This window comes from Ranitomeya imitator, chromosome 7 (genome assembly GCF_032444005.1).
Source record: "Ranitomeya imitator isolate aRanImi1 chromosome 7, aRanImi1.pri, whole genome shotgun sequence".
In the NCBI taxonomy this organism is placed as follows: domain Eukaryota; kingdom Metazoa; phylum Chordata; class Amphibia; order Anura; family Dendrobatidae; genus Ranitomeya; species Ranitomeya imitator.
Genome location: NC_091288.1, coordinates 123,758,803 through 123,774,227, shown reverse-complemented (window position 1 = coordinate 123,774,227; position 15,425 = coordinate 123,758,803).

Genomic DNA, 15,425 nt, shown 5'->3' with positions numbered 1-15,425 from the left:
CTGTACACCTCGTACACACGCACGGCTCAGCTCCATACACCCAGTTCCGTTTTGTACACCTCATACACACGGCTCCGCTCTGTACACCTCGTACACACACGGCTCAGCTCCATACACCTTGCACACACCCAGTTCCGCTCCGTACACCTCATACACACACGGCTCCGCTCTGTACACCTTGTACACACGTGGCTCTGCTACATCCACACAAACCACTCCTAAGCCCACACAAAAGTTTACCCTCGTCCAGCACCATGACAACCAGCAGAGTCCTGCACTACACGGAGGCCCTTGATCATGTGACTCCTGACTCCTCTCCTCCTGTGACCTCATCACAGGTCCTGTGCGCACGGAGCAGCGGCAGCCATTGCTGTGGTGTGCGGCTCTGTGCGGTGGAGGGGCTCTGCTGTGGGACAAGTGCAGTCCAATCCCATGATCGCGCACGCACTGAGAGAGTGCACGCGCACCAGGGCCTGTACAGAATATAGGGCCGTCGGACCTTTTTGTAGCTCAGAGTACTTACGGGTCCGGCACCCAGTCTCTGCTGGACTGGGCGGGTCCCTAAGCACTCCGGACCCCGTTGCAGCTGCGACCCCTGCGACCGCGGTAGTTACACCGCTGACACTTGGGATTTGACACGCAACACTTTCTCTGAGCCAGCTGTCAATTTGACAGCCGGCTCAGAGAACGGGACTATGTCACTGTGGGGGTGGCAGAATGTCGCCGACGAGGAGCCTCCTTGGACCGCCGCATGATCAAGCGGCCCGCTGGCGCCCCCCTGTCGGCTGCACCCGGGCACATGCCCCAGCTGCCCCCCCCTGGATACGCCACTGGGGTAGCTGACTGGAAGTCCTACACCCCAGATCAAGCAACCTGATTGGCTGATGAGTTTACAGCCAACCGACCCCGCAGGAGATCTGTTGTGAATTCTGTGGCTGAATTCACTCCTGTGGTCACAAGTGGTACTGCAGCTTCTGAGCTTCCTCCCTCAGGTGTTCTGGTGAGCTCGTTGGCTGCTTTTTTATTTAACTCCACCTGATTCTGTCTTCCTTGCTCCTTGTCAATGTTCCAGTGTTGGATCTGAGCTTCTGGATCTTTCCTGTGGCCTGCTGCTCTGCTTAGATAAGTGCTTCTTTGCTTTTGTTGCTATTTTTTCTGTCCAGCTGGTCTATTCGTTTTGCTGGAAGCTCTGAGACGCAAAGGGTGTACCGCCGTGCCGTTAGTTCGGCACGGTGGGTCTTTTTGCCCCCTTTGCGTGGTTTTTTGCTTTAGGGTTTTTTGTAGACTGCAAAGTTCTCTTTGCTATCCTCGCTCTGTCTAGAATATCGGGCCTCACTTTGCTGAACCTATTTCATCCCTACGTTTTGTCTTTTCATCTTGCTAACAGTCATTATATGTGGGGGGCTGCCTTTTCCTTTGGGGTATTTCTCTGAGGCAAGTCAGGCTTGTATTTCTATCTTCAGGCTAGTCAGTTTCTCAGGCTGTGCCGAGTTGCATAGGTAGTGTCAGGCGCAATCCACAGCTGCCTTTAGTTGTGTTTAGGATAGGTTTAGGTATTGCGGTCTACAGAGATTCCACGTCTCAGAGCTCGTTCTATTGTTTTTGGGTATTGTCAGATCACTGTATGTGCTCTGATTGCTGGCACACTGTGTCACTGGATTGCCTCCATAACAGTACAAGGAGACAAACTAATGATTCTCAATAGAGGGAAAAAAGAAGTTCTGACATCATTTTTTTTTTTTCCTCTCAGCTCTGTGTTCAGTCTTTTTTTTCCCCTAGACATTTGGGTGTTTCAGGACACAGGTGTGGACATGGATATTCAGGGTCTGTGCTCTTCAATGGATAATCTCGTTACAAATGTACAAAGGATTCAAGATACTATTGATCAGAAATCTATGTTAGAACCAAGAATTCCTATTCCTGATTTGTTTTTTGGTGATAGAACTAAGTTTCTTAGTTTCAAAAATAATTGTAAGCTATTTCTGGCCTTGAAACCTCATTCTTCTGGTAATCCTGTTCAACAGGTTTTGATTATTATTTCTTTTTTGCGCGGCGACCCTCAGGACTGGGCATTTTCTCTTGCGCCGGGAGACCCTGCATTGAGTAATGTCAATGCGTTTTTCCTGGCGCTTGGATTACTGTACGATGAGCCTAATTCAGTGGATCAGGCTGAGAAAAATTTGCTGGCTTTGTGCCAGGGTCAGGATGATATAGAAATATATTGTCAGAAATTTAGGAAGTGGTCAGTACTCACTCAGTGGAATGAATCTGCGCTGGCAGCTTTGTTCAGAAAGGGTCTCTCTGAGGCTCTTAAGGATGTCATGGTGGGTTTTCCTATGCCTGCTGGTTTGAATGAGTCTATGTCTTTGGCCATTCAGATCGGTCGACGCTTGCGCGAGCGTAAATCTGTGCACCATTTGGCGGTATTGTCGGAGATTAAACCTGAGCCTATGCAGTGCGATAGGACTATGACCAGAGTTGAACGGCAAGAACACAGACGTCTGAATGGGCTGTGTTTCTACTGTGGTGATTCCACTCATGCTATTTCTGATTGTCCTAAGCGCACTAAGCGGTTCGATAGGTCTGCCGTCATTGGTACTGTACAGTCCAAATTCCTTCTGTCCATTACCTTGATATGCTCTTTGTCATCGTATTCTGTCATGGCATTTGTGGATTCAGGCGCTGCCCTGAATCTGATGGATTTGGATTATGCTAAACGTTGTGGGTTTTTCTTGGAGCCTTTGTGGTGTCCTATTCCGTTGAGAGGAATTGATGCTACACCTTTGGCCAAGAATAAACCTCAGTACTGGGCCCAGCTGACCATGTGCATGGCTCCTGCACATCAGGAAGTTATTCGCTTTCTGGTGCTACATAATCTGCATGATGTGGTCGTGTTGGGGTTGCCATGGCTGCAAACCCATAATCCTGTATTGGATTGGAACTCTATGTCGGTATCCAGCTGGGGTTGTCAGGGGGTACATGGTGATGTTCCATTTTTGTCTATTTCGTCATCCACTCCTTCTGAGGTCCCAGAGTTCTTGTCTGATTATCAGGATGTATTTGAAGAGCCCAAGTCCGATGCCCTACCTCCGCATAGGGATTGTGATTGTGCTATCAATTTGATTCCTGGTAGTAAATTCCCTAAAGGTCGATTATTTAATTTATCCGTGCCTGAACACGCCGCTATGCGCAGTTATGTGAAGGAATCCCTGGAGAAGGCGACATTTTCGCTCATCGTCATCACCACTGGGAGCAGGATTCTTTTTTGTAGCCAAGAAGGATGGTTCGCTGAGACCGTGTATTGATTACCGCCTTCTTAATAAGATCACTGTTAAATTTCAGTATCCCTTGCCATTGTTATCTGACTTGTTTGCTCGGATTAAGGGGGCTAGTTGGTTCACTAAGATAGATCTTCGTGGTGCGTATAATCTGGTGAGAATCAGGCAAGGAGATGAATGGAAAACTGCATTTAATACGCCCGAGGGTCATTTTGAGTATCTAGTGATGCCGTTCGGACTTGCCAATGCTCCATCTGTGTTTCAGTCTTTTATGCATGACATCTTTCGTGAGTATCTGGATAAATTCCTGATTGTTTACTTGGATGACATTTTGATCTTCTCAGATGATTGGGAGTCTCATGTGAAGCAGTTCAGAATGGTTTTCCAGGTCCTGCGTGCTAATTCTTTGTTTGTGAAGGGATCAAAGTGTCTCTTCGGTGTGCAGAAAGTTTCATTTTTGGGGTTCATCTTTTCCCCTTCTACTATCGAGATGGATCCGGTTAAGGTCCAAGCCATCCAGGATTGGACTCAGCCGACATCTCTGAAAAGTCTGCAAAAGTTCCTGGGCTTTGCTAATTTTTATCGTCGCTTCATCTGTAATTTTTCTAGCATTGCCAAACCATTGACCGATTTGACCAAGAAGGGTGCTGATTTGGTTAATTGGTCTTCTGCTGCTGTGGAAGCTTTTCAGGAGTTGAAGCGTCGTTTTTGTTCTGCCCCTGTGTTGTGTCAACCAGATGTTTCTCTTCCGTTCCAGGTCGAGGTTGATGCTTCTGAGATTGGAGCAGGGGCGGTTTTGTCACAGAGAGGTTCTGGTTGCTCAGTGTTGAAACCATGTGCTTTCTTTTCCAGGAAGTTTTCGGCTGCTGAGCGTAATTATGATGTGGGCAACCGAGAATTGCTGGCCATGAAGTGGGCATTCGAGGAGTGGCGTCATTGGCTTGAAGGAGCTAAGCATCGCGTGGTGGTATTGACTGATCATAAGAACCTTACTTATCTCGAGTCTGCCAAGCGCTTGAATCCTAGACAGGCCCGTTGGTCGTTATTTTTTGCCCGCTTCGATTTTGTGATTTCGTACCTTCCGGGCTCTAAAAATGTGAAGGCGGATGCTCTGTCTAGGAGTTTTGTGCCCGACTCTCTGGGTTTATCTGAGCCGGCGAGTATCCTCAAGGAAGGAGTCATTGTGTCTGCCATCTCCCCTGATTTGCGGCGAGTGTTGCAAAAATTTCAGGCGAATAAACCTGATCGTTGTCCGGCGGAGAAACTGTTCGTCCCTGATAGGTGGACTAGTAAAGTTATCTCTGAACTTCATTGTTCGGTCTTGGCTGGTCATCCTGGAATCTTTGGTACCAGAGAGTTAGTGGCTAGATCCTTCTGGTGGCCATCTCTGTCACGGGATGTACGTACCTTTGTGCAGTCCTGTGGGATTTGTGCTAGGGCTAAGCCCTGCTGTTCACGTGCCAGTGGGTTGCTTTTGCCCTTGCCGGTCCCAAAGAGGCCTTGGACACATATTTCGATGGATTTCATTTCTGACCTTCCCGTTTCTCAAAAGATGTCAGTCATTTGGGTGGTCTGTGATCGCTTTTCTAAAATGGTCCATCTGGTGCCCTTGGTTAAATTGCCTTCCTCCTCTGATTTGGTGCCTTTGTTCTTCCAGCATGTGGTTCGTTTGCATGGCATTCCTGAGAATATTGTTTCTGACAGAGGTTCCCAGTTTGTTTCAAGGTTTTGGCGAGCCTTTTGTGGTAGGATGGGCATTGACCTATCTTTTTCCTCGGCTTTCCATCCTCAGACTAATGGCCAAACCGAACGAACCAATCAGACCTTGGAAACATATCTGAGATGTTTTGTTTCTGCAGACCAGGATGATTGGGTGTCCTTTTTGCCATTGGCTGAGTTCGCCCTTAATAATCGGGCCAGCTCGGCTACCTTGGTCTCTCCATTTTTCTGCAATTCTGGGTTCCATCCTCGTTTCTCTTCAGGACAGGTTGAGTCTTCGGATTGTCCTGGTGTGGATTCTGTGGTGGACAGGTTGCAGCAGATCTGGACTCAGGTAGTGGACAATTTGACCTTGTCCCAGGAGAAGGCTCAACTTTTCGCTAATCGCAGACGCCGTGTGGGTCCCCGACTTCGTGTTGGGGATCTGGTTTGGTTATCTTCTCGTCATGTTCCTATGAAGGTTTCCTCTCCTAAATTTAAACCTCGTTTTATTGGTCCATATAGGATTTCTGACATTCTCAATCCTGTGTCTTTTCGTCTGACCCTCCCAGACTCCTTTTCCATACATAATGTATTCCATAGGTCGTTGTTGCGGAGATACGTGGCACCTATGGTTCCATCTGTTGAGCCTCCTGCCCCGGTTTTGGTGGAGGGGGAATTGGAGTATATTGTGGAGAAAATTTTGGATTCTCGTGTTTCTAGACGGAAACTCCAGTATCTGGTTAAATGGAAGGGTTATGCTCAGGAAGATAATTCCTTGGTTTTTGCCTCTGATGTCCATGCTCCAGATCTTGTTCGTGCCTTTCATGTGGCTCATCCCGGTCGGCCTGGGGGCTCTGGTGAGGGTTCGGTGACCCCTCCTCAAGGGGGGGGGACTGTTGTGAATTCTGTGGCTGAATTCACTCCTGTGGTCACAAGTGGTACTGCAGCTTCTGAGCTTCCTCCCTCAGGTGTTCTGGTGAGCTCGTTGGCTGCTTTTTTATTTAACTCCACCTGATTCTGTCTTCCTTGCTCCTTGTCAATGTTCCAGTGTTGGATCTGAGCTTCTGGATCTTTCCTGTGGCCTGCTGCTCTGCTTAGATAAGTGCTTCTTTGCTTTTGTTGCTATTTTTTCTGTCCAGCTGGTCTATTCGTTTTGCTGGAAGCTCTGAGACGCAAAGGGTGTACCGCCGTGCCGTTAGTTCGGCACGGTGGGTCTTTTTGCCCCCTTTGCGTGGTTTTTTGCTTTAGGGTTTTTTGTAGACTGCAAAGTTCTCTTTGCTATCCTCGCTCTGTCTAGAATATCGGGCCTCACTTTGCTGAACCTATTTCATCCCTACGTTTTGTCTTTTCATCTTGCTAACAGTCATTATATGTGGGGGGCTGCCTTTTCCTTTGGGGTATTTCTCTGAGGCAAGTCAGGCTTGTATTTCTATCTTCAGGCTAGTCAGTTTCTCAGGCTGTGCCGAGTTGCATAGGTAGTTTTAGGCGCAATCCACAGCTGCCTTTAGTTGTGTTTAGGATAGGTTCAGGTATTGCGGTCTACAGAGATTCCATGTCTCAGAGCTCGTTCTATTGTTTTTGGGTATTGTCAGATCACTGTATGTGCTCTGATTGCTGGCACACTGTGTCACTGGATTGCCTCCATAACAGAGATCCAATTTGCCCACTGATCCCAGAAGACCCATCAACCAAAGATTTGACCGGCCACCAGTCACTCAAGCAGGATTTTCCCCACTTCCCAGCAGGAAACCCACCAGGACAAAGGGTTATTTACAGAACCAGTGAGTTGCCCAACCCACGGTGCTGTTATACATGCGGGTGCATTGGACACATTGCCAAAGATTGCTCCCAGGGTCAGGGCCCCTTTCCTGGAGCCCATCTGCAAGCAAATCCAGTCAACATCTGCCAAGATGAGTGATCAGGGTCTGAGGGGCACTACCCCTGGGATACACCAGCAAAGGATGAAGTGATATACCCTGTTCACACTATATGGCAGGTTGTTCACCTTACACCAGTCAACCTCCATAGCTTCCTCCAGCCAGTCAAGTTCAGTGATAAAGGCCCAGGGACCTTGGAACATTGGGTCTTCCATCACCGTAGCCAGACCAGATATAGAACCACCAGAACACCATTTAACAGGCTGCCAAGTGGTCTTTTCCAGGGCTGGGGTTCAGCCCTTGGAAAATGGGCGCATTTTTGTGGGCAATTTACCGGCCAATGTATGAGAGAAGGAGCTGGATAAGTTGTTCCATCAGTATGGGAGGATCCATACAATCGAGCTGAAGAATCATGAGGGAGGCAGTGCCACACCATTCGCCTTCATTGCCTTCCATTAAATGCTGGAGGAAGAAAACGCCATGAGTAGAAGCAATGGATACAAGTTTGGTTCTCGTCGTTTACGTGTGGAGTTTTCCCAGGGGTGGATTAAGGGTAGCCAGGGCCCCGGGCTGTTCAGACACTGTGGGCCCCCCGGTCATGTGACGGGGGTCATGATATACCTGAACCAGATTATTCCAGAAAAATGGCCGGGCCCTGCTCTACTGTAACCTATTAAATATTTGTTAAAATATGCAATACAATTTAGGTATACCGTATTTTGATTTATTTTTACATTTTTAAAATGACCAATATCACATACAAGGAACAAATACCACCGCACCATGACCAGACCACAAATTACAACAACAGTGATCGAATAATATCACATACAAGGAACAAATACCACCGCCCCATGTCAAGACCACATATTACAACCACTTGGTGACCAAATAGCACATACAAGGGACAAATACCGCAACACCATTTCCAGACCACATATTACCACCACATAGTGACTGAATACTACTGATCAGTAATAAAAAAAAAACAATTCTATCACCATAAGTGCCAGTATTCACAGGAGATCTGTACTTAGTATGCAGTGTCTGTGTAGAGGTAATACAGAGATCACTGGTGGTATTATACACAGGAGCTCTGTATATAATGTATAGGTAATACAGTGATCACTAGTGACATTGTACACAGGACCTCTCTATATAGTATACAGTGTATAGTGTCAGTGTATAGGTAACACTGACTCACCAGTGACGTCTCTAGGTGAAGTCTTTCATCTAGCACAGACCGCCATCATTTCTTCCAGCCAGGACTCGTTTCTGCAGTGAATACCGTAACACAGTTATCTCAAGCTCCGCTTGCAGAACACATTACTTAATTTTTCACAACTTCTACATTACACCACATGAAGATAAAAAGGCGATATAGTGTCACTCTGCACAGTAACAGGACCCTCCCCCCCTTTTAAAACAGTATACTCAAAAAATAAAATAAATACATCACTGCAGTAATAATATCCCTTAATTAGCCCCTATGGTAATAATATTCCCCATCCTGGCCAAATTTAACTCATTCCTGGCTCCAGCCATATGTTCTCGCATCCTGCCCTCATGAGTATCCATTCTACCCTATATGATCTCCCCATCCTGCCCCATCTGTCTCCATCGTATCCTTCCTGCCCCATGATCCAATCCTGCCCCATGTCTGTCATTCTGCCCCGTGTCTCCAATCATGCCCCGTATCTACATTCTGCCCATGCCTCCAGTCCTGCCCCCAGTGTCCAGCAATCTGCCCCAGTGTGTCCAGCATATTTCCTCAGTGTCCAGCAATGTGCCCCAGTGTGTCCAGCATTGCCCCCAGACAGTGTCCAGAAATCTGCCCCAGTGTCTGACTCCAGCATATTGCCCCCAGTGTGTCCAGAAATCTGCCCCAGTCTGTCCAGCATTGCCCCAGACAGTGTATCCAGCAATGTGCCCCAATGTCTGACTCCAGCATATTGCCCCCAGTGTGTCCAGCAATCTGCCCCAGTGTGTCCAGCAATCTGCCCCAGTGTGTCCAGCATTGCCCCCAGACAGTGTGTCCAGCAATCTGCCCCAGTGTCTGACTCCAGCATATTGCCCCCAGTGTGTCCAGCAATCTGCCCCAGTGAGTCCAGCATTGCCCCCAGACAGTGTGTCCAGCAATCTGCCCCAGTGTGTCCAGCATTGCCCCCAGACAGTGTATCCAGCAATCTGCCCCAGTGTGTCCAGCATTGCCCCCAGACGGTGTGTCCAGCAATCTGCCCCAGTGTGTCCAGCATATTACCCCCCAGTGTGTCCAGCATTGTCCCCAGACAGTGTGTCCAGCAATCTACCCCAGTGTCTCCAGATTTGCCCCCAGACAGTGTGTCCACCAGCAATCTGCCCCAGTGTGTTCAGCATATTACCCACAGACAGTGTCCAGCATTTTGGCCCACCCGGGCCCCCCAGATTGCCGTTAGCAAAAAAAAAAAAACCCGGAGTTCTCCTCACCTGACCTGTGCGCTCCAGCGGCGAGCTTCCTCCATCAGCGCGCACTCGCCAGCGACTGACAATGACGTCAGACGCTGGCGACGTGTGCGCTGTGCCAGCCGACTTCAGCTGCCAGCCTCCAATTGGCTGGCCGCTGTTAACTATTGACGTGCGGGCGCACGCCCGCACGTCAATGGGTGAAACTGCCACAGCGCCGGTAGGGGCCCGGTGAGCAGACAAGACGGGGCCCGATGCAGGCCCCCTCTGCCCACCGGGCCCATACGCCAGTCAGGGCAGTAATGCCCTGATGGCAGCGGGCAATCTGAGCGGTAGCCTAGGGCCCCCCCACACCACTGGGCCCTGGGCTACCACCCAGATTGACCCCATTATAATCCGCCCATGAGTTTTCCAGGTCAAGCAGGAGACCAATGGGAAGCTATGGAGGACTCCGCTGGAGGAACGAGTCACTTTCTCAGCGAACTGAATAGAGTCCTCGGCTCAGAGCTTCCCCCCTCGGTAAGTTAGCAGGATCTAAAAGATCATATGAGAGAAGCTGGAGATGTCTACTATGCTGATGTGCACAAGGATGGAACGAGGATTGTGGAGTTTGTTCACAAGGACAATATTGAATATGCTGTGAGGAAACTGGATGATAACAAAATGTTGTTCTCATGAAGGTGAAGTCTGTTTAAAGACACGCTAATGGATTGTCCCCGATAAGTGGAAAATGATGATTAGAAGCCTATCATGTCTGGCTAAATAAGATGGGGGAGGTATGTGGTGACACCACATTTAATCTGAATTACCCAGACATATTTTAGTAGGCCCAGGGACATGAGCTAGAGTTCATGTAAGAAATAATTTTGGCTCTTATTGTCGCTAAATTATTGTTCACTGGCTGCCATTTGTTGACTGGCTTTAACTATTGTATCTGTCCTAGTATTATTCTACAATCTCTGGGAAACTAAAAATAGTCTGGGTGAAATGGTGGATGAGGATGAGGAAAAAGCCAATATGCTAAATGATTTTTTTTCATCAGTATTTACACAAGAAAATCCCATGGCAGACAAAATGACTAGTGATAAAAATTCCCAATTAAATGTCACCTGCTTAACTCAGCAGGAAATATGGCGGCATATAAAAATCACTAAAATTGACAAATCTCCGGGCCCGGATGGGATACACCCTCGAGTACTGCAGGAATTAAGTACAGTCATTGATAGACCATTATTTTTAATCTTTAAAGACTCCATAATAACAGGGTCTGTACCACAGGACTGGCGTATAGCAAATGTGGTGCCAATATTCAAAAAGGGGACAAAAACTAAACTCGGAAATTATAGGCCAGTAAGCTTAACCTCGACTGTGGGTAAAATTCTGGAGGGCATTCTAAGGGATGCTATACTGGAGTATCTGAAGAGGAATAATCTCATAACCCAATACCAACATGGGTTTACTAGGGACCTGTCTATCCTGTCAGACTAATCTGATCAATTTCTATGAAGAGGTAAGTTCCGGACTGGACCAAGGGAACCCAGAGGACGTAGTGTATATGGACTTTTCAAAAGCTTTTGATACGGTGCCACACAAAAGGTTGATACATAAAATGAGAATAATGGGGATAGGGGAAAATATGTGTAAGTGTGTTAAGAGCTGGCTCAGGGATAGGAAACAAAGGGTGGTTATTAATGGAGCACACTCGGACTGGGTAGCGGTTAGCAGTGGGGTACCACAGGGGTCAGTATTGGGCCCTCTTCTTTTTAACATATTTATTAATGACCTTGTAGGGGGCATTCAGAGCAGATGACACTAAACTCTGCAGGTAATCAATACAGAGGAGGACAATTTTATATTACAGGATGATTTATGTAAACTAGAAGCTTGGGCTGATAAATGGCAAATGAGCTTTAATGGGGATAAATGTAAGGTCATGCACTTGGGTAGAAGTAATAAGATGAATAACTATGTGCTTAATTCTAAAATTCTGGGTAAAACCGTCAATGAAAAGGACCTGGGTGTATGGGTGGATGCAGCGACAGACTGGAGTACCTTGGGCCCACCAGAGAAAAATCATTCTTGGGGCCCACCATGCCGTTTAAAAATACCACACAGGATAGATCCTATATACCACACCACACACGAGAGCTGACAGATCCTCTATATACAACACCAAACAGGAGAGCTGACAAATCCTCTATATACTACACCACACAGGAGAGCTAACAAATCCTCTATATACTACACCACACAGGAGAGCTGACAGATCCTCTATATTCTACACCACACAGGAGAGCTGACAGATCCTCTATATTCTACACCACACAGGAGAGCTAACAAATCCTCTATATACTACACCACACAGGAGAACTGACAGATCCTCTATATACTACACCACACAGAAGAGCTGACAGATCCTCTATATTCTACACCACACAGGAGAGCTGACAAATCCTCTATATACTACACCACACGGGAGAGCTGACAGATCCTCTATATACTACACCACACAGGACAGATCCTCTATATACTACACCACACAGGAGAGCTGACAGATCCTCTATATACTACACCACACGGGAGAGCTGACAGATCCTCTATATACTACACCACACGGGAGAGCTGACAGATCCTCTATATACTACACCCCACAGGAAAGATCCTCTATATACTACACCACACAGGACAGATCCTCTATATACTACACCACACGGGAGAGCTGACAGATCCTCTATATACTACACCACACGGGAGAGCTGACAGATCCTCTATATACTACACCACACGGGAGAGCTGACAGATCCTCTATATACTACACCACACGGGAGAGCTGACAGATCCTCTATATACTACACCCCACAGGAAAGATCCTCTATATACTACACCACACAGGACAGATCCTCTATATACTACACCACACGGGAGAGCTGACAGATCCTCTATATACTACACCACACGGGAGAGCTGACAGATCCTCTATATACTACACCACACGGGAGAGCTGACAGATCCTCTATATACTACACCACACGGGAGAGCTGACAGATCCTCTATATACTACACCACACGGGAGAGCTGAGAGATCCTCTATATACTACACCACACGGGAGAGCTGAGAGATCCTCTATATACTACACCACACGGGAGAGCTGACAGATCCTCTACATACTACACCCCACAGGAAAGATCCTCTATATACTACACCACACAGGACAGATCCTCTATATACTACACCACACGGGAGAGCTGACAGATCCTCTATATACTACACCACACGGGAGAGCTGACAGATCCTCTATATACTACACCACATGGGAGAGCTGACAGATCCTCTATATACTACACCACACGGGAGAGCTGACAGATCCTCTATATACTACACCACACGGGAGAGCTGACAGATCCTCTATATACTACCCCACACGGGAGAGCTGACAAATCCTCTATATACTACACCACACAGGAGAGCTGACAGATCCTCTATATACTACACCACACAGGAGAGCTGACAGATCATCTATATACCACACCACACAGGAGAGCTGACAGATCCTCTATAGACTACACCACATAGGAGAGCTGACAGATCATCTATATACCACACCACACAGGAGAGCTGACAGATCCTCTATATACTACACCACACAGGAGAGCTGACAGATCATCTATATACCACACCACACAGGAGAGCTGACAGATCCTCTATATACCAGACCACACAAGAGAGCTGACAGATCCTCTATATACTACACCACACGGGAGAGCTGACAGATCCTCTATATACTGCACCACACAGGAGAGCTGACAAAGCCTCTATGTACTACACCACACAAGAGAGCTGACAAATCCTTTATATACATACAGTGGGGCAAAAAAGTATTTAGTCAGTCAGCAATAGTGCAAGTTCCACCACTTAAAAAGATGAGAGGCGTCTGTAATTTACATCATAGGTAGACCTCAACTATGGGAGACAAACTGAGAAAAAAAAATCCAGAAAATCACATTGTCTGTTTTTTTAACATTTTATTTGCATATTATGGTGGAAAATAAGTATTTGGTCAAAACAAAATTTCATCTCAATACTTTGTAATATATCCTTTGTTGGCAATGACAGAGGTCAAACGTTTTCTGTAAGTCTTCACAAGGTTGCCACACACTGTTGTTGGTATGTTGGCCCATCCCTCCATGCAGATCTCCTCTAGAGCAGTGATGTTTTTGGCTTTTCGCTTGGCAACACGGACTTTCAACTCCCATCCAAAGGTTTTCTATAGGGTTGAGATCTGGAGACTGGCTAGGCCACTCCAGGACCTTGAAATGCTTCTTACGAAGCCACTCCTTCGTTGCCCTGGCGGTGTGCTTTGGATCATTGTCATGTTGAAAGACCCAGACACGTTTCATCTTCAATGCCCTTGCTGATGGAAGGAGGTTTGCACTCAAAATCTCACGATACATGGCCCCATTCATTCTTTCATGTACCCGGATCAGTCGTCCTGGCCCCTTTGCAGAGAAAAAGCCCCAAAGCATGATGTTTCCACCACCATGCTTTACAGTAGGTATGGTGTTTGATGGATGCAACTCAGTATTCTTTTTCCTCCAAACACGACAAGTTGTGTTTCTACCAAACAGTTCCAGTTTGGTTTCATCAGACCATAGGACATTCTCCCAAAACTCCTCTGGATCATCCAAATGCTCTCTAGCAAACTTCAGACGGGCCCGGACATGTACTGGCTTAAGCAGTGGGACACGTCTGGCACTGCAGGATCTGAGTCCATGGTGGCGTAGTGTGTTACTTATGGTAGGCCTTGTTACATTGGTCCCAGCTCTCTGCAGTTCATTCACTAGGTCCCCCCGCGTGGTTCTGGGATTTTTGCTCACCGTTCTTGTGATCATTCTGACCCCACGGGGTGGGATTTTGCGTGGAGCCCCAGATCGAGGGAGATTATCAGTGGTCTTGTATGTCTTCCATTTTCTAATTATTGCTCCCACTGTTGATTTCTTCACTCCAAGCTGGTTGGCTATTGCAGATTCAGTCTTCCCAGCCTGGTGCAGGGCTACAATTTTGTTTCTGGTGTCCTTTGACAGCTCTTTGGTCTTCACCATACTGGAGTTTGGAGTCAGACTGTTTGAGGGTGTGCACAGGTGTCTTTTTATGCTGATAACAAGTTTAAACAGGTGCCATTACTACAGGTAATGAGTGGAGGAAAGAGGATACTCTTAAAGAAGAAGTTACAGGTCTGTGAGAGCCAGAAATCTTGATTGTTTGTTTCTGACCAAATACTTATTTTCCACCATAATATGCAGATAAAATTTTAAAAAAACAGACAATGTGATTTTCTGGATTTTTTTTTCTCAGTTTGTCTCCCATAGTTGAGGTCTACCTATGATGTAAATTACAGACGCCTCTCATCTTTTTAAGTGGTGGAACTTGCACTATTGCTGACTGACTAAATACTTTTTTGCCCCACTGTATATACATACATCTCTATATACTACACTACACAGGAGAGCAGTAATGTAGGTCCAGTGTGTGTAGTAAAATACTTACCGGTGGCCATATTATACTGCAATGAAGAAGACAGAAGCAACGACACAGCGGCAGAAGACGGCGACTGCTGCGTATTTTATTACATGCAGGGAAGCTTTCTGTTGGGGGCGAGACATTGTTTTTATTAGTATGATTTTGGGATAGATGTGATTTTTTTCATCACTTGTTATATCTTTTTTTTGGAATTGTGGCGACCCGAAAAAATGACATTTAGAATTCTTGAGTTGCTTCTGTTTACGGTGTTTACTGATTGAGTTAATTGTTTTTATATTTTGATAGATCGGACTTTTCTGAACCCAGCAATGCCAAATATGTGTTGTTTTTTATTTTTTAAATATGTTTATTTTCATTTGAATAAAAAGGAGTGATTTGAACTTTTAGGAATTTATTAAATTTTGTTTTTACCTTTCACTGGTACAGTTAGCCCCCTTAGAGGACATGAGGATGCGATCATCCGATCGCATGTGTTATTATATACACTGATGCCACAGCATCACTGCATATAGCAGAAATCATAGTCTCCTTTAAAGCCCGGCTACAGAAAGAAGACCCCTGGCTGTCATGACAACCCATTGGCGACCC